This window comes from Scyliorhinus canicula, chromosome 13 (assembly GCF_902713615.1).
Source record: "Scyliorhinus canicula chromosome 13, sScyCan1.1, whole genome shotgun sequence".
Taxonomy (NCBI): Eukaryota; Metazoa; Chordata; class Chondrichthyes; order Carcharhiniformes; family Scyliorhinidae; genus Scyliorhinus; species Scyliorhinus canicula.
In genome coordinates, this window is record NC_052158.1 from 148684424 (window position 1) to 148700442 (window position 16019).

Here is a 16019-nt window from a genome sequence, read left to right on the forward strand (position 1 = left end):
TTGTTATGAGCTAACATAAAGGTAGGCCCAAAACAGGGCCTGGTGTGGTTAGTCCTCCCAGCTAGGATTGTGCTGGGAACGATATGCTACGTTATGCAGACCTTTGAAAATAATGTAAATAAATCTATGTAAGCCAGCCTCCTCTGTCATTAAATGGGTAAAGAACTTTCTCCTGATTTTACTGTTGGATTATTACTGACTGTGGGCAGCACGGTAGCGCAGTGATTAGCACTGTTGCTTCACAGCGCCAGGGACTCGGGTTCGATTCCTGGCTTGGGTCACTGTCTGTGCGGAGTCTGCACGTTCTCCCCGGGTCTGCGGCGGTTTCCTCCGGGTGCTCCGGTTTCCTCCCACAAGTCCCGAAAGACGTGCTGTTAGGTGAATTGGACATTCTGAATTCTCCTTCTGTGTACCCCAACAGGCGCCGGAATGTGGCAACGAGGGGCTTTTCACAGTAACTTCATTACAGTGTTAATGTAAGCCTACTTGTGACAATAAAGATTATTAATATTTGTAGTTCTAGTTCTTGCCTCCCCTGTAAATGGAAATATCTGGTGGAATTTAGTGCAGGTGAGGAGGGTTCAGCCCAGTTGTGGGAAACCCATCACAACTCTCCAATGGGTGCCTGATGCTATTTAAGTATAATCAGGCACTTAAGTGGGCAGGATAGGGCCTCCCGCAGAATTGAGGCCCCAGTGGGGCGGCAAACATTCCTCCCCAGAGAGCTGCCGGCCAATTAGAGGCTAGAATCTCTCGATTACAGGCAGCACCACCGGGAACATTAGCTGACACTGGTCGTGCATGATGCGATCATCAATTCACACGAGACGATTAGTAGAAGTGAACAGTGGTTTTAATGAGCTAGTTCTGTGCCTGCCTGTGACTGCTCTGTACTGAGTGCCGCCTACAGGCTGCAGGTTTATATACCACCCCGGAGGGGGCGGAGCCACAGGCGGAGCTCAGAGGGGCATCAACATAATACAATACAATACAGTGGTGAATTTCAGGAGCAATACGTTCATCACAGTGCATTGATGCCTTGGTCAGGGATCACTGCTGGATCCCAGCAGACAGGTGAGTGGGGTGGGTTGGGGATTGCGGGGAGAGGGTGGCTGCTGATGGGAGGAGCAGAGAGACTGACTCTCATTAGACACCCCTCTTACTGATGTCTGGTCTCTTGATTGGGCACTGCCTGCCTTTGAAAGAGGGGTGCTCCCTGAGAGGCTGGTAACAGGGTTTGCTGGGGGTCTTCAAGAGCTACGGGATAGTTATGAGAGTTCAGGAGGACCCACTAAATCCCACTGGGCTCACGGATAATGGTTCAATCATGAGCTTGATTAGCCAGTTGGCAGATTTCCTGTGTGGGCCAACTGATTAAATGGTAGCTTTTCCCACCAGTGGGAATGGGCCGTGCGAGATCGCACCGAATGGTGGAGCAGATTCAATGGGTCGAGTGGTCTACTTCTGCTCCTGTCTCTTATAATCTTGTGGCCTTATGGCACAGATTTAATGTATTGGGCAAAAGAAGCAATGGCGACATGAGGAAAGCTTTTTCACGCAGCGAGTGGCTGGGATTTGGAATGCTCTGCCTGAGAGTGTGGCGGAGGCACATTCAATCGAGAAATTCAAGAGGGAATTGGATCGTTATCTGAAAAAGAAGAATATGCAGGGCTTCAGGGACAAAGAGGTGAATGCCACTTGGTGCATTTCCCTTTTAGAGAGTCAGCGCACACTTGGCAGGCAGAACGGCCTCCTTCTGTCCTGTAACCTTACTGTATTTCTATGGAATATAATCTGTTGTAAAATTGCTCCATTCTTATTAATTGGAATTATTATTCAATTTGAAAGAGATCTTTGAATGATGTAGTAGCATGGCCCCTTCAAGGGGCTTACACTGGACATCTTACACGGGACAACATAACTAATACTCAGGTCTTGCTTCCACGACTCCCGGGCAAACTCTGGCCTCGACCATGCCTAAACTCTGGTAGGCTTACGCTCGCACTCTGTGTCTCCATAGGCTCTAGGCCCGTCACATGGCCCACGAAGTAGTGCCCCTTAAAGGGGCCATGCCACCACAGCACAGGAGCACGCGAACCCTGATCCACCCCACATTGGACGTCATTGTTTTGGCGGCACGGTGGCACAAAGGTTAGCACTGCTGCCTTATAGCGCCAGGGGACCAGGTTCAATTCTGGCTTTGGGTGACTGTCTCTGTGGAGTTTGCTTTTCCTCCCACATTTCAAAGAGGTGCAGCTCAGATGGATTGGCCACGCTAAAGTTGTCCTTTTATGCCCCAAGTTGTGCAGGTTATGGGGGTTACAGGGACAGGGTGGGGTGTGGGCCCAGGCAGCGTTCTCTTTCAGAGGGTCAGTGCAGACTCAATGTGCAAAATGGCCTCCTTCTGCACTGTAGGGAGTCTATGAAGAGGCTCCGGTTCTTTTTCTACCGCTAATGAGATCACTGGGGAAGACAAGCAAAAGATTATTTTGTTCACGGTTTGTGGAGCCCAGATTTATGACCTCATTAGAAATTTAACTTTCCCGTAGGCCCCAGACACAAGACAGTTTGATCAGTTGATGATGCTGGTGAAAGAGCACTTCAATGTCAGACCCTCCATTACACTACAGCGGTATAAATTTAATTTGGTTATCAGGGGCTCAGACAACTTCGGCTGTTGTCGCCAGATTTCACCAAGTGGCCAAACACTGCGAATTTGGTTCGTCATTATGTGACATAGATATATAGATAGATAGAAGATAGGAGCAGGAGGAGGCCTTTTGACCCTTCGAGCCTGCTCCGTCCATTCATCACGATCATAGCTGATCATCCAACTCAATAGCCTAATCCTGCTTTCTCCCCATAACCTTTGATCCCATTCTCCCCAAATGCTATGTCCAGCCATCTCTTGAATATATTCAAAGTTTTAGCAAAAACTACTTCCTGTGGTAATGAATACCACAGGCTCACCACTCTTTGGGTGAAGAAATGTCTCCTCATCTCTGTCTGAAATGGTTTACCCTGAATCCTGAGACTCTGATCCCTGGTTCTGTACACACCCACCATTTGGAACATCTTCCCTGCATCTACCCTGTCTAGTCCTGTTGGAATTTTATAAGTCTCTTTGAGTTCCCCCCTCATTCTTCTGAACTCCAGCGAGAACAATCCCAACCTAGTCAATCTCTCCTCATATGACAGTCCCGCCATATAATTGCAGCAACACATCCCTGCTTCTGTACTCGAAACCTCTTGCAATGAAGGCCAACATACCATTAGCCTTTTCTACCGCCTGCTGCACCTGCATGCTTACATTCAGCGACTTCAGCACAAGGACTCGCAGGTCCTGCTGCACACTCCTATCCCCCAATTTACAACCATTCAAATAGTAATCTGCCTTCCTGTTTTTGCTTCCAAAATGAATAACCTCACACTTATCCAAATTATACTGCATCTGCCATTGATCTGCCCACTTGCCCTGTCCAGATCTTGCTGTAGGATCCCTGCATCCTCGTCACAGTTCACCCTCCCACCCAACTTGGTATCATCTGCAAACTTTTAAATGTTACGTTTTGTTCCCTCATCCAAATCATTACTATATATTGTGAATAGCTGGGGTCCCAGCACGATTCTTGTGGAGCCCCACTAGTTACTGCCTGCCAATTTGAAAAGGACCCGTTAATTCCTAGTCTTTGTTTCCTCTCTGCCAACCAGTTTTATATCCACCTCAATACACTTCCCCCAATGAAATGAAAATGAAATGAAAATCGCTTATTGTCACGAGTAGGTTTCAATGAAGTTACTGTTAAAAGCCCCTAGTCGCCACATTCCGGCACCTGTTCAGGGAGGCTGGTACGGGAATTGAACCGTGCTGCTGGCCTGCCTTGGTCTGCTTTCAAAGCCAGCGATTTAGCCCAGTGTGCGAAACCAATCCCATGCGCTTTAATTTTGCACAATAATCGCTTATGCGGGACTTTGTCAAACGCCTTCTGAAAGTCCAAATATATCACATCGACTGGCTCCCCTTGTCAACTCTACTGGTTACATCTGGTTACAGCTGTTTGGTTTGTGGCATTAACAACATCAATGTGCAACGAAAATGATTAACCTAAATGAAAATTCCCTTGGTTGAAGTGGTGGAGATAGATTAAGCCACCATCGGCACTGAGAAGGGTGCTTCTGAATGACAGTGCATGCAGGAAGGCGAGGTAAATCAGCTTTGGGGTGGAATGCCTGTTAGACGAGCACCCAGAGATCCCAGGAACAGGATCATGGACAGAGGCAAGGAAGAAAAGCAGGACATCAGCCCAAGAATTACTTTTATTTTCTTTCCAATTAAGGGGCAATTTAGTGTGGCCAATCCACCTACCCTGCACATCTTTGGATTGTGGGGATGAGACCCACGCAGACACGGGGAGATCGTGCATACTTCACACGGACTGTGACCCGGGGCTGGGATCGAACCGGCATGGTGATGCTAACCACTGCACCACCATGCCGCCCCAGTCAGCCCAGGAACTTTGACAAGGGGTATAGTTGCGGTGGGATCACCCCTAAGAGATATACCACTGCAAAGATTTGAACTGTTTTGAATGCAATAGGAAGAGCCACGTTTAAGCACGTTGTCGCAACTGATGGTGTGCGCCCAGTTTTAAAGAAAAACAAACCCTTCCTCCAGTACATGAAGTAAATAAAAACCCCGAAGAGGAATCTGAGATTAAATATGGTTAAAGTAAGCAATAAAGCATCCATACAAATAGTCCTCATGGTCAACAGATGACCATTGAGCATGGAGGACGACACAGGGGTGTCGGTCACAGTGGTGGGTAAAGAAACCTACAGCTACCTTCGAGGAAGGGTTTAATCCCTGAGGGTAAGCAGCAACACTGCAAAGTTGGCAACATGTACAGGGGAAACCTTCAGGATTTTAGCTACCGCGATGACACCAGTGTCATATCAACAACAGTTGGCTCAACTACGCATGATCGATGTGGCTCTGGGGCCAACCTCAGCAGGAGAGACACTGCTGCACAAAATGCACCGTGTGCACCCTGGTCAGACTAAAATGAAACTGTCGGCCTGGATATATATATGGTGGCTGGGCATTGACAAAGATATTCAGAATCTGCTGCATCAGTGTGACATCTATCATTTACAGTAAACCCTGCCACCTGCGGCTTATCTGTATGGTAGGTTGGGGTCCAAGGAGACATTGACAATTTTAACAGACCTCAAACCTGAACCCAGCCTCTTCCAGCTCCACACCTCTGTGTCGAACAGGCAGGACAGGGAGCAGATGGCAATCTGCTTCCAGGCAATGGACTGGAAATTTAGCTATTTTAATAAGGCTGGCAGTTCTCTCAATTTAATCAACTTTGCAGGTTTACCCCTGGATGTTTCGGTTTCTCCAGCCTCAGGGGGCTGAACAGCTGAAGAGAAGCAAGGTCCGCTTCAGGTTGGCTTTTAAAATTAGACCATCGAACCCCTACAGTGCAGAAGGAGGCCTTTGGTCCATCAAGTCTGCACCGACCCTCGGTGAGCACCCTACCTAGGCCCATTCCCATAACCCCACCTAATCTGCACATCTTTGGACACGAAGGGGCAATTTAGCATGGCCATTCCAATAACCTGGACATTTTAGGACTGTGGGAGGAAACCGGAACACCCGGAGGAAACCCACGCAGGCACAGGGAGACCGTACAAAACTCCACACAAACAGTCACCCAAGGATGGAATTGAACCCGGGTCCCTGCTCCATAAGGCAGCAGTGCTAACCACTATGCCACCATAACGCCAAAAATATGCACAAGACTGTTTAGAGGACTGCTTGTGGGCCAAGGGGTGCAACAATGGTTCCCATCTATCCTCACATGTTCAGTTAGTTCCCTGACATCACCGGATCCATCAGAACTTTCCAATCCAAAGGACCCTCTTCCTGGGATCATGGAGCAGACACCTACCCTGCCCCACCTACATTCCATCACTGGACTTCAGTCCAGTCGAGAATAGGGCCCGGTGCCATATTCCCAGTAGCAAAGAACAAAGAAAATTACAGCACAGGAACAGGCCCTTCGGCCCTCCCAGCCTGTGCCGCTCCAGATCCTTTATGTAAACCTGTCACCTATTTTCCAAGGATCTACTTCACTCTGTTCCCCACCCGTTCATATATCTGTCTAGATGCATCTTAAATGATGCTATCATGCCCGCCTCTACCACCTGCGCTAGCAAAGAGTTCCAGGCACCCACCACCCTCTGCGTAAAAAACTTTCCACGCACATCTCCCTTAAACTTTCCCCCTCTCACCTTGAAATCGTGACCCCTTGTAATTGACACCCCCACTCTTGGAAAAAGCTTGTTGCTATCCACCCTGTCCATACCTCTCATAATTTTGCAGACCTCAATCAGGTCCCCCCTCAACCTCCGTCTTTCCAATGAAAACAATCCTAATCTACTCAACCTTTCTTCATAGCTAGCACCCTCCATACCAGGCAACATCCTGGTGAACCTCCTCTGCACCCTCTCTAAAGCATCCACATCCTTCTGGTAATGTGGCGACCAGAACTGCACGCAGTATTCCAAATGTGGCCTAACCAAAGTCCTATACAACTGTAACATGACCTGCCGCCTCTTATACTCAATACCCCGTCCGATGAAGGCAAGCATGCTGTATGCCTTCTTGACCACTCTATCGACCTGCGTTGCCACCTTCAGGGTACAATGGACCTGAACTCCCAGATCTCTCTGTACATCAATTTTCCCCAGGACTCTTCCATTAACCATATAGTCCGCTCTTGAATTAGATCTTCTAAAATGCATCACCTCGCATTTGCCTGGATTGAACTCCATCTGCCATTTCTCTGTCCAACTCTCCAATCTATCTATATTTTGCTGTATTCTATGGCAATTCTCCTCGCTATCTGCAACTCCACCAATCTTAGTATCATCTGCAATCTTGCTAATCAGACCACCAATACCTTCGTCCAGATCATTTATGTATATCACAAACAACAGTGGTCCAAGCACGGATCCCTGTGGAACACCACTAGTCACCTTTCTCCATTTTGAGACACTCCCTTCCACCACTACTCTCTGTCTCCTGTTGCCCAGCCAGTTCTTTATCCATCTAGCTAGTACACCCTGAACCACATACGACTTCACTTTTTCCATCAGCCTGCCATGGGAAACTTTATCAAACGCCTTACTGAAGTCCATGTATATGACATCTACAGCCCTTCCCTCATCAATTAACTTTGTCACTTCCTCAAAGAATTCTATTAGGTTTGTTAGACATGACCTTCCCTGCACAAAACCATGCTGCCTATCACTGATAAGTCTATTTTCTTCCAAATGTGAATAGATCATATCCCTCAGTATCTTCTCCAACAGTTTGCCTACCACTGACGTCAAGCTCACAGGTCTATAATTCCCTGGATTATCCCTGCTATCTTTCTTAAACAAAGGGACAACATTAGCAATTCTCCAGTCCTCCGGGTCCTCACCCGTGCTCAAGGATGCTGCAAAGATATCTATTAAGGGCCCAGCTATTTTGTCCCTTGCTTCCCTCAGTAACCTGGGATAGATCCCATCCGGACCTGGGGACTTGTCCACCTTAATGCCTTTTAGAATAACCAAAGCTTCCCCCTTCCTTATGCCGACTTGACCGACAATATTTAAACATCCATCCCTAGCCTCAACATCCGTCATGTAGTAGCAGGCTCCTTACCTGAAGATGTGGCTTACTCTGGAGTTCAACCTGCCTGACTGGAAGTTGGGTTAGTCAATTAGGCAGACTTCCAGGCTGGAACCCTGTGAAGGAGAAAGGTCGCAAGCTGCAGAGTCAAAACTCCACCGATGCCACCCGTCTGTGATTCTGTAGTATGGTACGTTGGGTCAGTGTTCCTGCAAGAGCATGAGAGACCTAAAAGGGGAGGGGAGGAACCATTTGATAAGTAAACCCAGACGCTGCTAATTCGAACCAGAATTCAAGAGAACTGTGAACTTAAAAGAGAACTGCTTTGGCGTCATGGCAACTTTATTGTCTTCTTCATGCACTGCGTTTGGAGATGCATGATGTAACTTTCAGACAATTGTCATTCAAATAGGTTGAACCAGATTGCGAAACATGTCCGTAATCTATTTGATGGAAAAAGGCTGTTTGGGGGTCATTATAGCCTTGTGTGGCATGTTAAACGGGTAACAAATCTTTGGCCTGCCTTGCTTCTGTTTAATTTCCATTGACAAATATTGCACAAAGTCCAAGTTTCCTCCTCCCGTCTTATGTCTCACTTGTTGCGCTATCAGGCTACATTTGAGACAGTGGGTTTTACATGTATTACAAACATATACCAACTTGTATATCTCACGTATGTGGGAGATTTGCTATCTTGAGAATTAGTCCCAAACCATCTGTTTTCATCTCCGGTAGCCAGCCTTAAATGTTTCCATGTGTGAGCTTTTTCCAGTGAAATGATACGAGAAAACATTTTTAAAAATTCCCAGCCAATTTGAAATTAATTGTTTGCAGTATTCATTCTGCCTCTTTGTCCACCTCACAAACGTTCTAATCTTTGAATGCTTCTCTCTCTCTGTCTCTCTACCAGATACACATCTGATAGGAATAAACATAGTTACTGACAAGTAAGATTTCATTTAAAAAGTAGTGGTTGTTTCAGCAGGCTGGTCCTTTCTGCGGTTTTCTCAAACATTCAGATTAGTCGGTTATCAAGGGTGCTGCATGTATATTTAAGACCTACTGAACTCCTTGTGCCTCGGGTTTTTGCAAAGGTGGGGGTCGTAAGCCTGACGATCTGTGCCTTTAGTCGTGATGTCAGTGGCCTGTGTGCAGTTAGTTAGGGCAGGCTCTGTTGGCATGGTCCACAATCTGGATCTCACCCCAACAGCTGTCACTCATATATGTAGTGTTCTTTATGTTGCTAAATTCAGGATGGTTGGCGTAGTGTTCACAAAGACCACAAAATAGCTTTAACTTGAACAAAGCTATAAATTTATTAATGCTACTTGATTGGATTCGACACTTACTCCTGTATAATACACAGTTGTTAATATAATCTACACTCATCTACTACTAATCCCAACACTATTATAAACTGTGATCTGCTCTCACTCACACTATCGTTCCTTCAGTCTCTTCACTTCTCTTCACTTCTCTCCCCACAAGGCTTAGCATCAATGTCTTATATACTTGTAACTCTAGCTCCCTCTAGTGGCTGATCTAGACATTTCATTAACCCTTGCAGTTCGTACATTTATGATAATGTCACAATATCCATTCCCGCAAGCTTCTGTATAATAATAATCGCTTATTATCACAAGTAGGCTTCAATGAAGTTACTGTGAAAAGCCCTGAGTCACCACATTCTGGTGCCTGTTCAGGGAGGCTGGTATAGGAATTGAACCCGCGCTGCTGGTCTTGTTCTGCATTACAAGCCAGCTGTTTAGCCCTCTGTGCTAAACCAGCCCCTAACTTAATATTGATAAAAGTGAGTGGTGCAACAGTGTGGAAGACGGAAACAAAAGCAAAATATTGCCCAAGCTGTCAGGTGTTTTCAGCATTTTATGTTTTTGCTTGACGTGGAAGAATGGATCTTCAGTGGTAGACATAGACCAGAATTTTGGCTTGCAGTTCCTGAGATCCTCTTCTCGCCTGTGTTTTTTCAATGACACTTGGAAAGAGAAGCATTTCCTGATAAAAGGAAACGGATTTGTTTTTCCTCACTCATTTTTCTACCAGCTTTCTCCCCTCTGCATTTCCTCTCAGTTAAGGTTTGGACGACATATTGGGGAATGATTTTCCCTCTGGCCATTCCTTTACATGATAGTTCTTGGTGTCTTAGCCAGGCCAGTGAAGACCAGCCAGCTATTCGACCACTAGAGTATAGAACCATAGAATTCCTGCAGTACAGAATTCCTTCAGCCCTTCGAGTGTGCACTGCACTGACCCTCTGAAAGAGCACCCTACTTAGGCCCACTCCTCCATCCTATCTCCGTAACCCTGAAACCCCATCTAACCTGCACCTCGTTGGACACTAAGGGGCAATTTAACAGGGCCAATCCACCTAACCTGCACATTTTTTAATTGTGGGAATAAACCAGAGCACTCGAAGGAAATTCACGCAAACGCAGGGGGAACGTGCAAAAACCACGCAGACAGTCACCCAAGGCTGGAATTGAACCGGGTCCCTGGCGCTGTGAGGTAGCAGTGCTAACCTTTTATCCATTTTGAACCCGCCCAATGTCCAAGCATAACCCTTTCCTGAAAGAGTTGTCAGATAGTAGGAGGATAGGCAATCCTGGTTGCTTTTTCTGCCCTACAGTCCAGAATTGGGGCAGCACGGTAGCATGGTGGTTAGCATAAATGCTTCACAGCTCCAGGATCCCAGGTTCGATTCCCGGCTGGGTCACTGTCTCTGTGGAGTCTGCACGTCCTCCCCGTGTGTGCGTGGGTTTCCTCCGGGTGCTCCGGTTTCCTCCCACAGTCCAAAGATGTGCGGGTTAGGTGGATTGGCCATGCTAAATTGCCCGTAGTGTCCTAAAAAGTAAGGTTAAGGGGGGGAGGGGGGGGGGGGGGGTTGTTGGGTTACGGGTACAGGGTGGATACGTGGGTTTGAGTAGGGTGATAATTGCTCGGCACAACATCGAGGGCCGAAGGGCCTGTTCTGTGCTGCACTGTTCAATGTTCGATGTTCTAATACATGGACAATGGTAGCACCCTTATGGCGATCCAGCTGAGATTGGCCAACTCTGTAAAGACCAAAGATTGAACCTGGGAGCCTTTGATATGGATGTCTCAGTGACAAATTTGGCAATGCCCTTACTTACTAATTTAGTGGGGGAGGTGGGGCATCCATGTAAAAATAGCAGGTAGATTTTCAAAATCTCCAAAGTATACTTTAATCACTTTTAATAAAACCACAAGACACAAGAGCAGAAGTAAACCATTCAGCCCCATCGAGTCTGCTCTGCCATTCGGTGGGATTATGACTCATCTGATATAATAACCCTCAACTCCACTTTCCTGCCTTATCCCCATAGCCCGTAATTCCCTTACTGGTCTTAATGTCAGGAGACTGTTAATGGCCAAGTCAGAGGTTGGAACTGCTGAAGTTTTTGTCACTAATGTAACCGAAGCACATCATCATTACGAAAGCTGATCAGCCTGAATCATTCGGTCTGTTTCTCTCTCCACAGATGCTGCTGGACTTGCTGGGTATTTCCAACATTTAATTTTTAAATTTTAGTTCCAGCATCCTCCGTCTTTTGCATTTGTACCCGGCGATTTAACTGTCGGGAATGGGGCGGCAGGAATTTTCCTGGCCTCACTCAGCATATAATGCAAGTGTAGTTCCCAACGGGAAAAGCCGACATTGGGAGACATTTCTTCCAGTGGCAGGACGGTCAGTCGGCAGAGGAAACCGATGTCAACTGATTTTCAAGAGAATCAGAGGTGAGTTGTTGTGATTTGGAATGCACCACCTGAACGGATGATCAAAGCAGATTCCCGAGTGACATTAGAAAGATAAACATTCACAGAGCTTTGGGGAAAGAACAGGGGGCAATGGGGATCTCCAAAAACAACCAGCACAGGCCCGAGGGACTGAATGACCCCTTCTGTGCTGTATCATTCTGGTTCTATGATTATTGGATTCCAATCTGGAGCAATAATCCAGACTTGAATTTCCCTGTCCTGAGTTCAAGGGCATTGTGATAATTATCGCATCTAATCAGTTGCAATGGTGATAACAGAATGTGGTTGTTAAAGAGATCTTTGTAGTCTGCTATATGTTAACAGTAAGGCTTCATTTACTATTGGTAACCAGATATAGTAAAAGGTACAGGCAAAGATCTATCTCCATAATTAAATTTTTACACATTTCTAGCCAACACCACACAGACCCCAGGTCCGAGTTATCTGCCTTCATGTGGGCAATACAGCAATCAGGCCAACATTAACCCTGTATCTCTTGAACTTGTAATTTCTATAAATGACTTGCCAGAAAATGTATTGGGTCTGATTAGCAAGTTTGCGGATGATACTAAGGTTGCGGGAGTTGCAGATAGGGATAAAGATTGTCAGAGAATACAGCAGGATATAGATAGGCTGCAAAATTGGGCAGAGAAATGGCAGATGGAATTGGGGGGTGGGGTTGTTGGGTTATGGGTATATGGGTGGATACGTGGGTTTGAGTAGGGTGATCATTGCTCGGCACAACATCGAGGGCCGAAGGGCCTGTTCTGTGCTGTACTGTTCTATGTTCTATGTTCTAACCCAGACAAGCGCAAGGTGATGCATTTTGGTAGATCCAATTCAGGTGGGAGCTACAAAATAAATGGCAGAACCATCAGGAGCATAGACACAGAGAGATCTGGGCGTGCAGGTCCACAGATCCTTAAAAGTGGCAGCACAGTTGGAAATGGTGGTAAAGAAAGCATATGGCATGCTTACCTTCATAGGACGAGGTATCATGTATAAAAGCTCAAAAATTATGTTACAGTTATATGGAACGTTGGTTAGACCACATTTGAAATACTGTGTCCGATTCTGGTCACCGCACTACCAGAAGGACGTGGAGGCTTTGGATAGAGTACAGAAATGGTTTACCAGGATGTTGCCTGGTATGGGGGGTTGCCTGGTATGGAGAGTATTAGCTATGAGGAGAGCTTGAATAAACTGGGATTATTCTCCCTAGAGAGACAAAGGCTGAGGGGCGACCTGATAGAAGGCGACCTAAAATTATTAGGGGTATAGATAGGGTGAACAGTTGGTGGCTTTTTCCCAGGACGGAAATGACAATTACAAAGAGGCACAAATTCAAGGTGAGGGGGGGAAAGGTTCAGCGGAGATGTGCGGGGGAAGTTTTTTACACAGAGGGCGGTGGTGATCTGGAATGCACTGCCAAGTGAGGTGGTTGAGGCAGATACGTTAATGACTTTTAAGACCTATCTGAATAGACACATGAACAGAAGGGGTATAGAAGGACACAGGCAGTTGGTTTAGATATGACACGTAATCGGCACAGGCTTGGAGGGCCGAAGGGCCTGTTCCTGTGCTGTATTGTTCTTTGTTCTTTGTTCATATACTTCATAAACAATTGGCTCAACTGTGATCTGTTACATCAGCTCAGATTGAAAGGACTTTGTGATGCAGTGGGATCCTCCGTTTCACCGGCGGCGCACTCACACCCACAGCTTTCCCGACAGCGTGGGAGTGCCCACAATGGGAAACCCCATTGGCCGGCTGCCGGGTCGGAGAATCCCGCTGCTGGTGGGGGGAGGGGGGGGGGCAACGCCAGAAAACGATGGAGAATCCCACTCCTGAACTCAATTTTTCCACCTGCTTTTTACAGCATCATTCTGCTCTAGAGGCTTCGGATTTAATATCTCATTCAAAGAATGGAATTTCCAATAATGCAGCAGTCCCTCGTGACTAGCATCGACCTAGACTTTATTCTAGAGTATCTGGGATCGGAAACCTCAACTTTATAATTCACAGCCAAGACTGTTGCACAGCTGACATTTTGTGAACTAGGCTAAGCCTATTGCAATAGCCTACAGGGGGCTGATGGGTTGAGAATGATGATTACCTTCTCTGTGGTCCTTACGGAGTACGAGCTCCCCTATTAACCTCTGTATAAAAGATCAGCCAGAAAGGCACCAACCACAGAGGAACTGGTATATATCGTGCTGTAATATCGTGTGTATTTCCTTATTTTACTTGGCATAGACTCCCCATGTCCTTATTAAATCAATAGCAATTAGGGAAGCACAAACGTAAAATTGGAGCGAACCTGAGAGGTTCTCTGCAGTGCAGGCTGGGAGCTGCTGATGGAGGTAGTACAGCACCCCCACTGGTCGGAGGCTGCAATTGCAATGTGGCAAGTTTACATAAGCAGTTCCTATTATGAAAATGGACTGTTAGATCCGAGGTAAGCTCTTGGAGCGGAGTAGGGATGGGGGGGGGCTGGCGTTGCCCAACCTCTCGGGGTATTACTGGGCGGCCAACGTGTCGATGGTGCGTAAGTGGGTGATGGAGGGGGAGGGGGCAGCATGGAAACGGATGGAGAGAGCGTCCTGTGGGGATACAAGCCTGGGGGCCCTGGTAACGGCGCCGTGGCCGCTCCCTCCCACGAGGTATACCACGAGTCCGGTGGTGGCGGCTACCCTCAAGATTTGGGGGCAGTGGAGGCGACATAGGGGAGAAGTGGGGGGCTCGATGGAGGCTCCGTTAAGGGGGAACCATAGGTTCGTCCCGGGGAACATGGATGGGGGATTTCGGGGATGGTATAGAGCGGGCATTAGACAGCTGAAGGACCTGTTTATCGACGGAAGGTTTGCGAGCCTGGGGGAGTTGGAAGAGAAATTTGGGCTCCCGCCGGGAAACATGTTTAGATATCTGCAGGTAAAGGCATTTGCTAGACGGCAGGTGGAGGGATTCCCTGCGCTCCCCGCGAAGGGGGTGAGTGACAGGGTGCTCTCGGGGGTCTGGGTCGGGGAGGGGAAGATATCCGATATCTACAAGCTTATGCAGGAGAAGGAAGAGGCGTCAGTAGAGGAGCTGAAAACGAAGTGGGAGGGGGAACTGGGGGAACAGATCGAAGACGGGACATGGGCTGATGCCCTGGAGAGGGTAAATTCTTCCTCCTCGTGTGCGCGGCTTAGCCTCATCCAATTCAAGGTGCTGCATAGGGCCCACATGACTGGGACGAGGATGAATAGGTTCTTTGGGGGTGAAGATAGGTGTGCCAGGTGCTCGGGGAGTCCAGCGAACCATGCCCATATGTTCTGGGCATGCCCGGCATTGGAGGAGTTCTGGAAGGGGGTGGCGAGGACGGTGTCAAGGGTGGTGGGATCCAGGGTCAAGCCAGGATGGGGACTCGCGATCTTTGGGGTTGGGGTAGAGCCGGGAGTGCAGGAGGCGAAAGAGGCCGGTGTGCTGGCCTTTGCGTCCCTAGTAGCCCGGCGAAGGATTTTGCTACAGTGGAAGGACGCGAGGCCCCCAAGCGTGGAGACCTGGATCAATGACATGGCGGGCTTTATTAAGCTTGAGAAGGTTAAATTCGCCCTGAGAGGATCGGTGCAAGGGTTCTTTAAACGGTGGCAACCTTTCCTCGACTTTCTGGCTCAACGATAGGGTACTGGGACAGTAGCAGCAGCAACCCGGGGGGGGGGGGGGGGGGGGGGGGGGGGGGGGGGTGGGTGGGGGGGGGGGGGGGGGGGGGGGCGTTGATTATGTTAGCTTATTTTATTTAAATTTGATTTATCTAATTTTAATTTATGGTTAAGTTCTCTTGTTTGGGGGGGGGGTGGGGGAATGTGATACATGTGATGTTACGGTATGGGGGGAATTGTGGGTGTTATGGGGCTGTTAGTTGCATATTACTGCTTTTTGCTATACTTTTTGTTATATTTTCTGCAAAAAATTCCAATAAAAAAATTTAAAAAAAAAAAAAAAAAAAAGATCCGAGGTAAGCAGCCTCGCATAATCAGTAGATTAGAGCACAAAGAAGTTTATTATTTCTTCCAGTCAAATCACTGCTACTCTCCTGCAGGTCTTTTTCCCCGCCATCCACGCAGGCCGAGGTATTGATACTCAAGGGGCTACACCTGTTAAGGGTCCATGTCTATCAAAACATGTCCTGCGCTTCTGTTTCCATTCAGATCGGGGCTGCCGCTCTGGCGTGGTCTGTGGCCGATGCTAACATGATGACCGCCGGGGTGGAGGTGGAGTTTCCTTTGCAGCGGCCTGTGCTGGTACAAGTGCCAAGGGCGGGGCAGCATGTCCATCTCCGTCCCTCAATCAGAGCTGAATGGATACTCGTCCAACATCTCTGCGTTTTCAGTTTGGGGGCTTTTGTCTGTGGCCACAACCAGGGCCGATGGTGATGACAATAGGGTCTGTAGGGCCGGCAAGCCTGGTGCCGCTGGGACCATGGGGGGGTGCGCGCAGTTCGGTGGAGACATCCGGCACGCCGCTCCAAAGGTGGCACAAATGGCGATTGAATTCC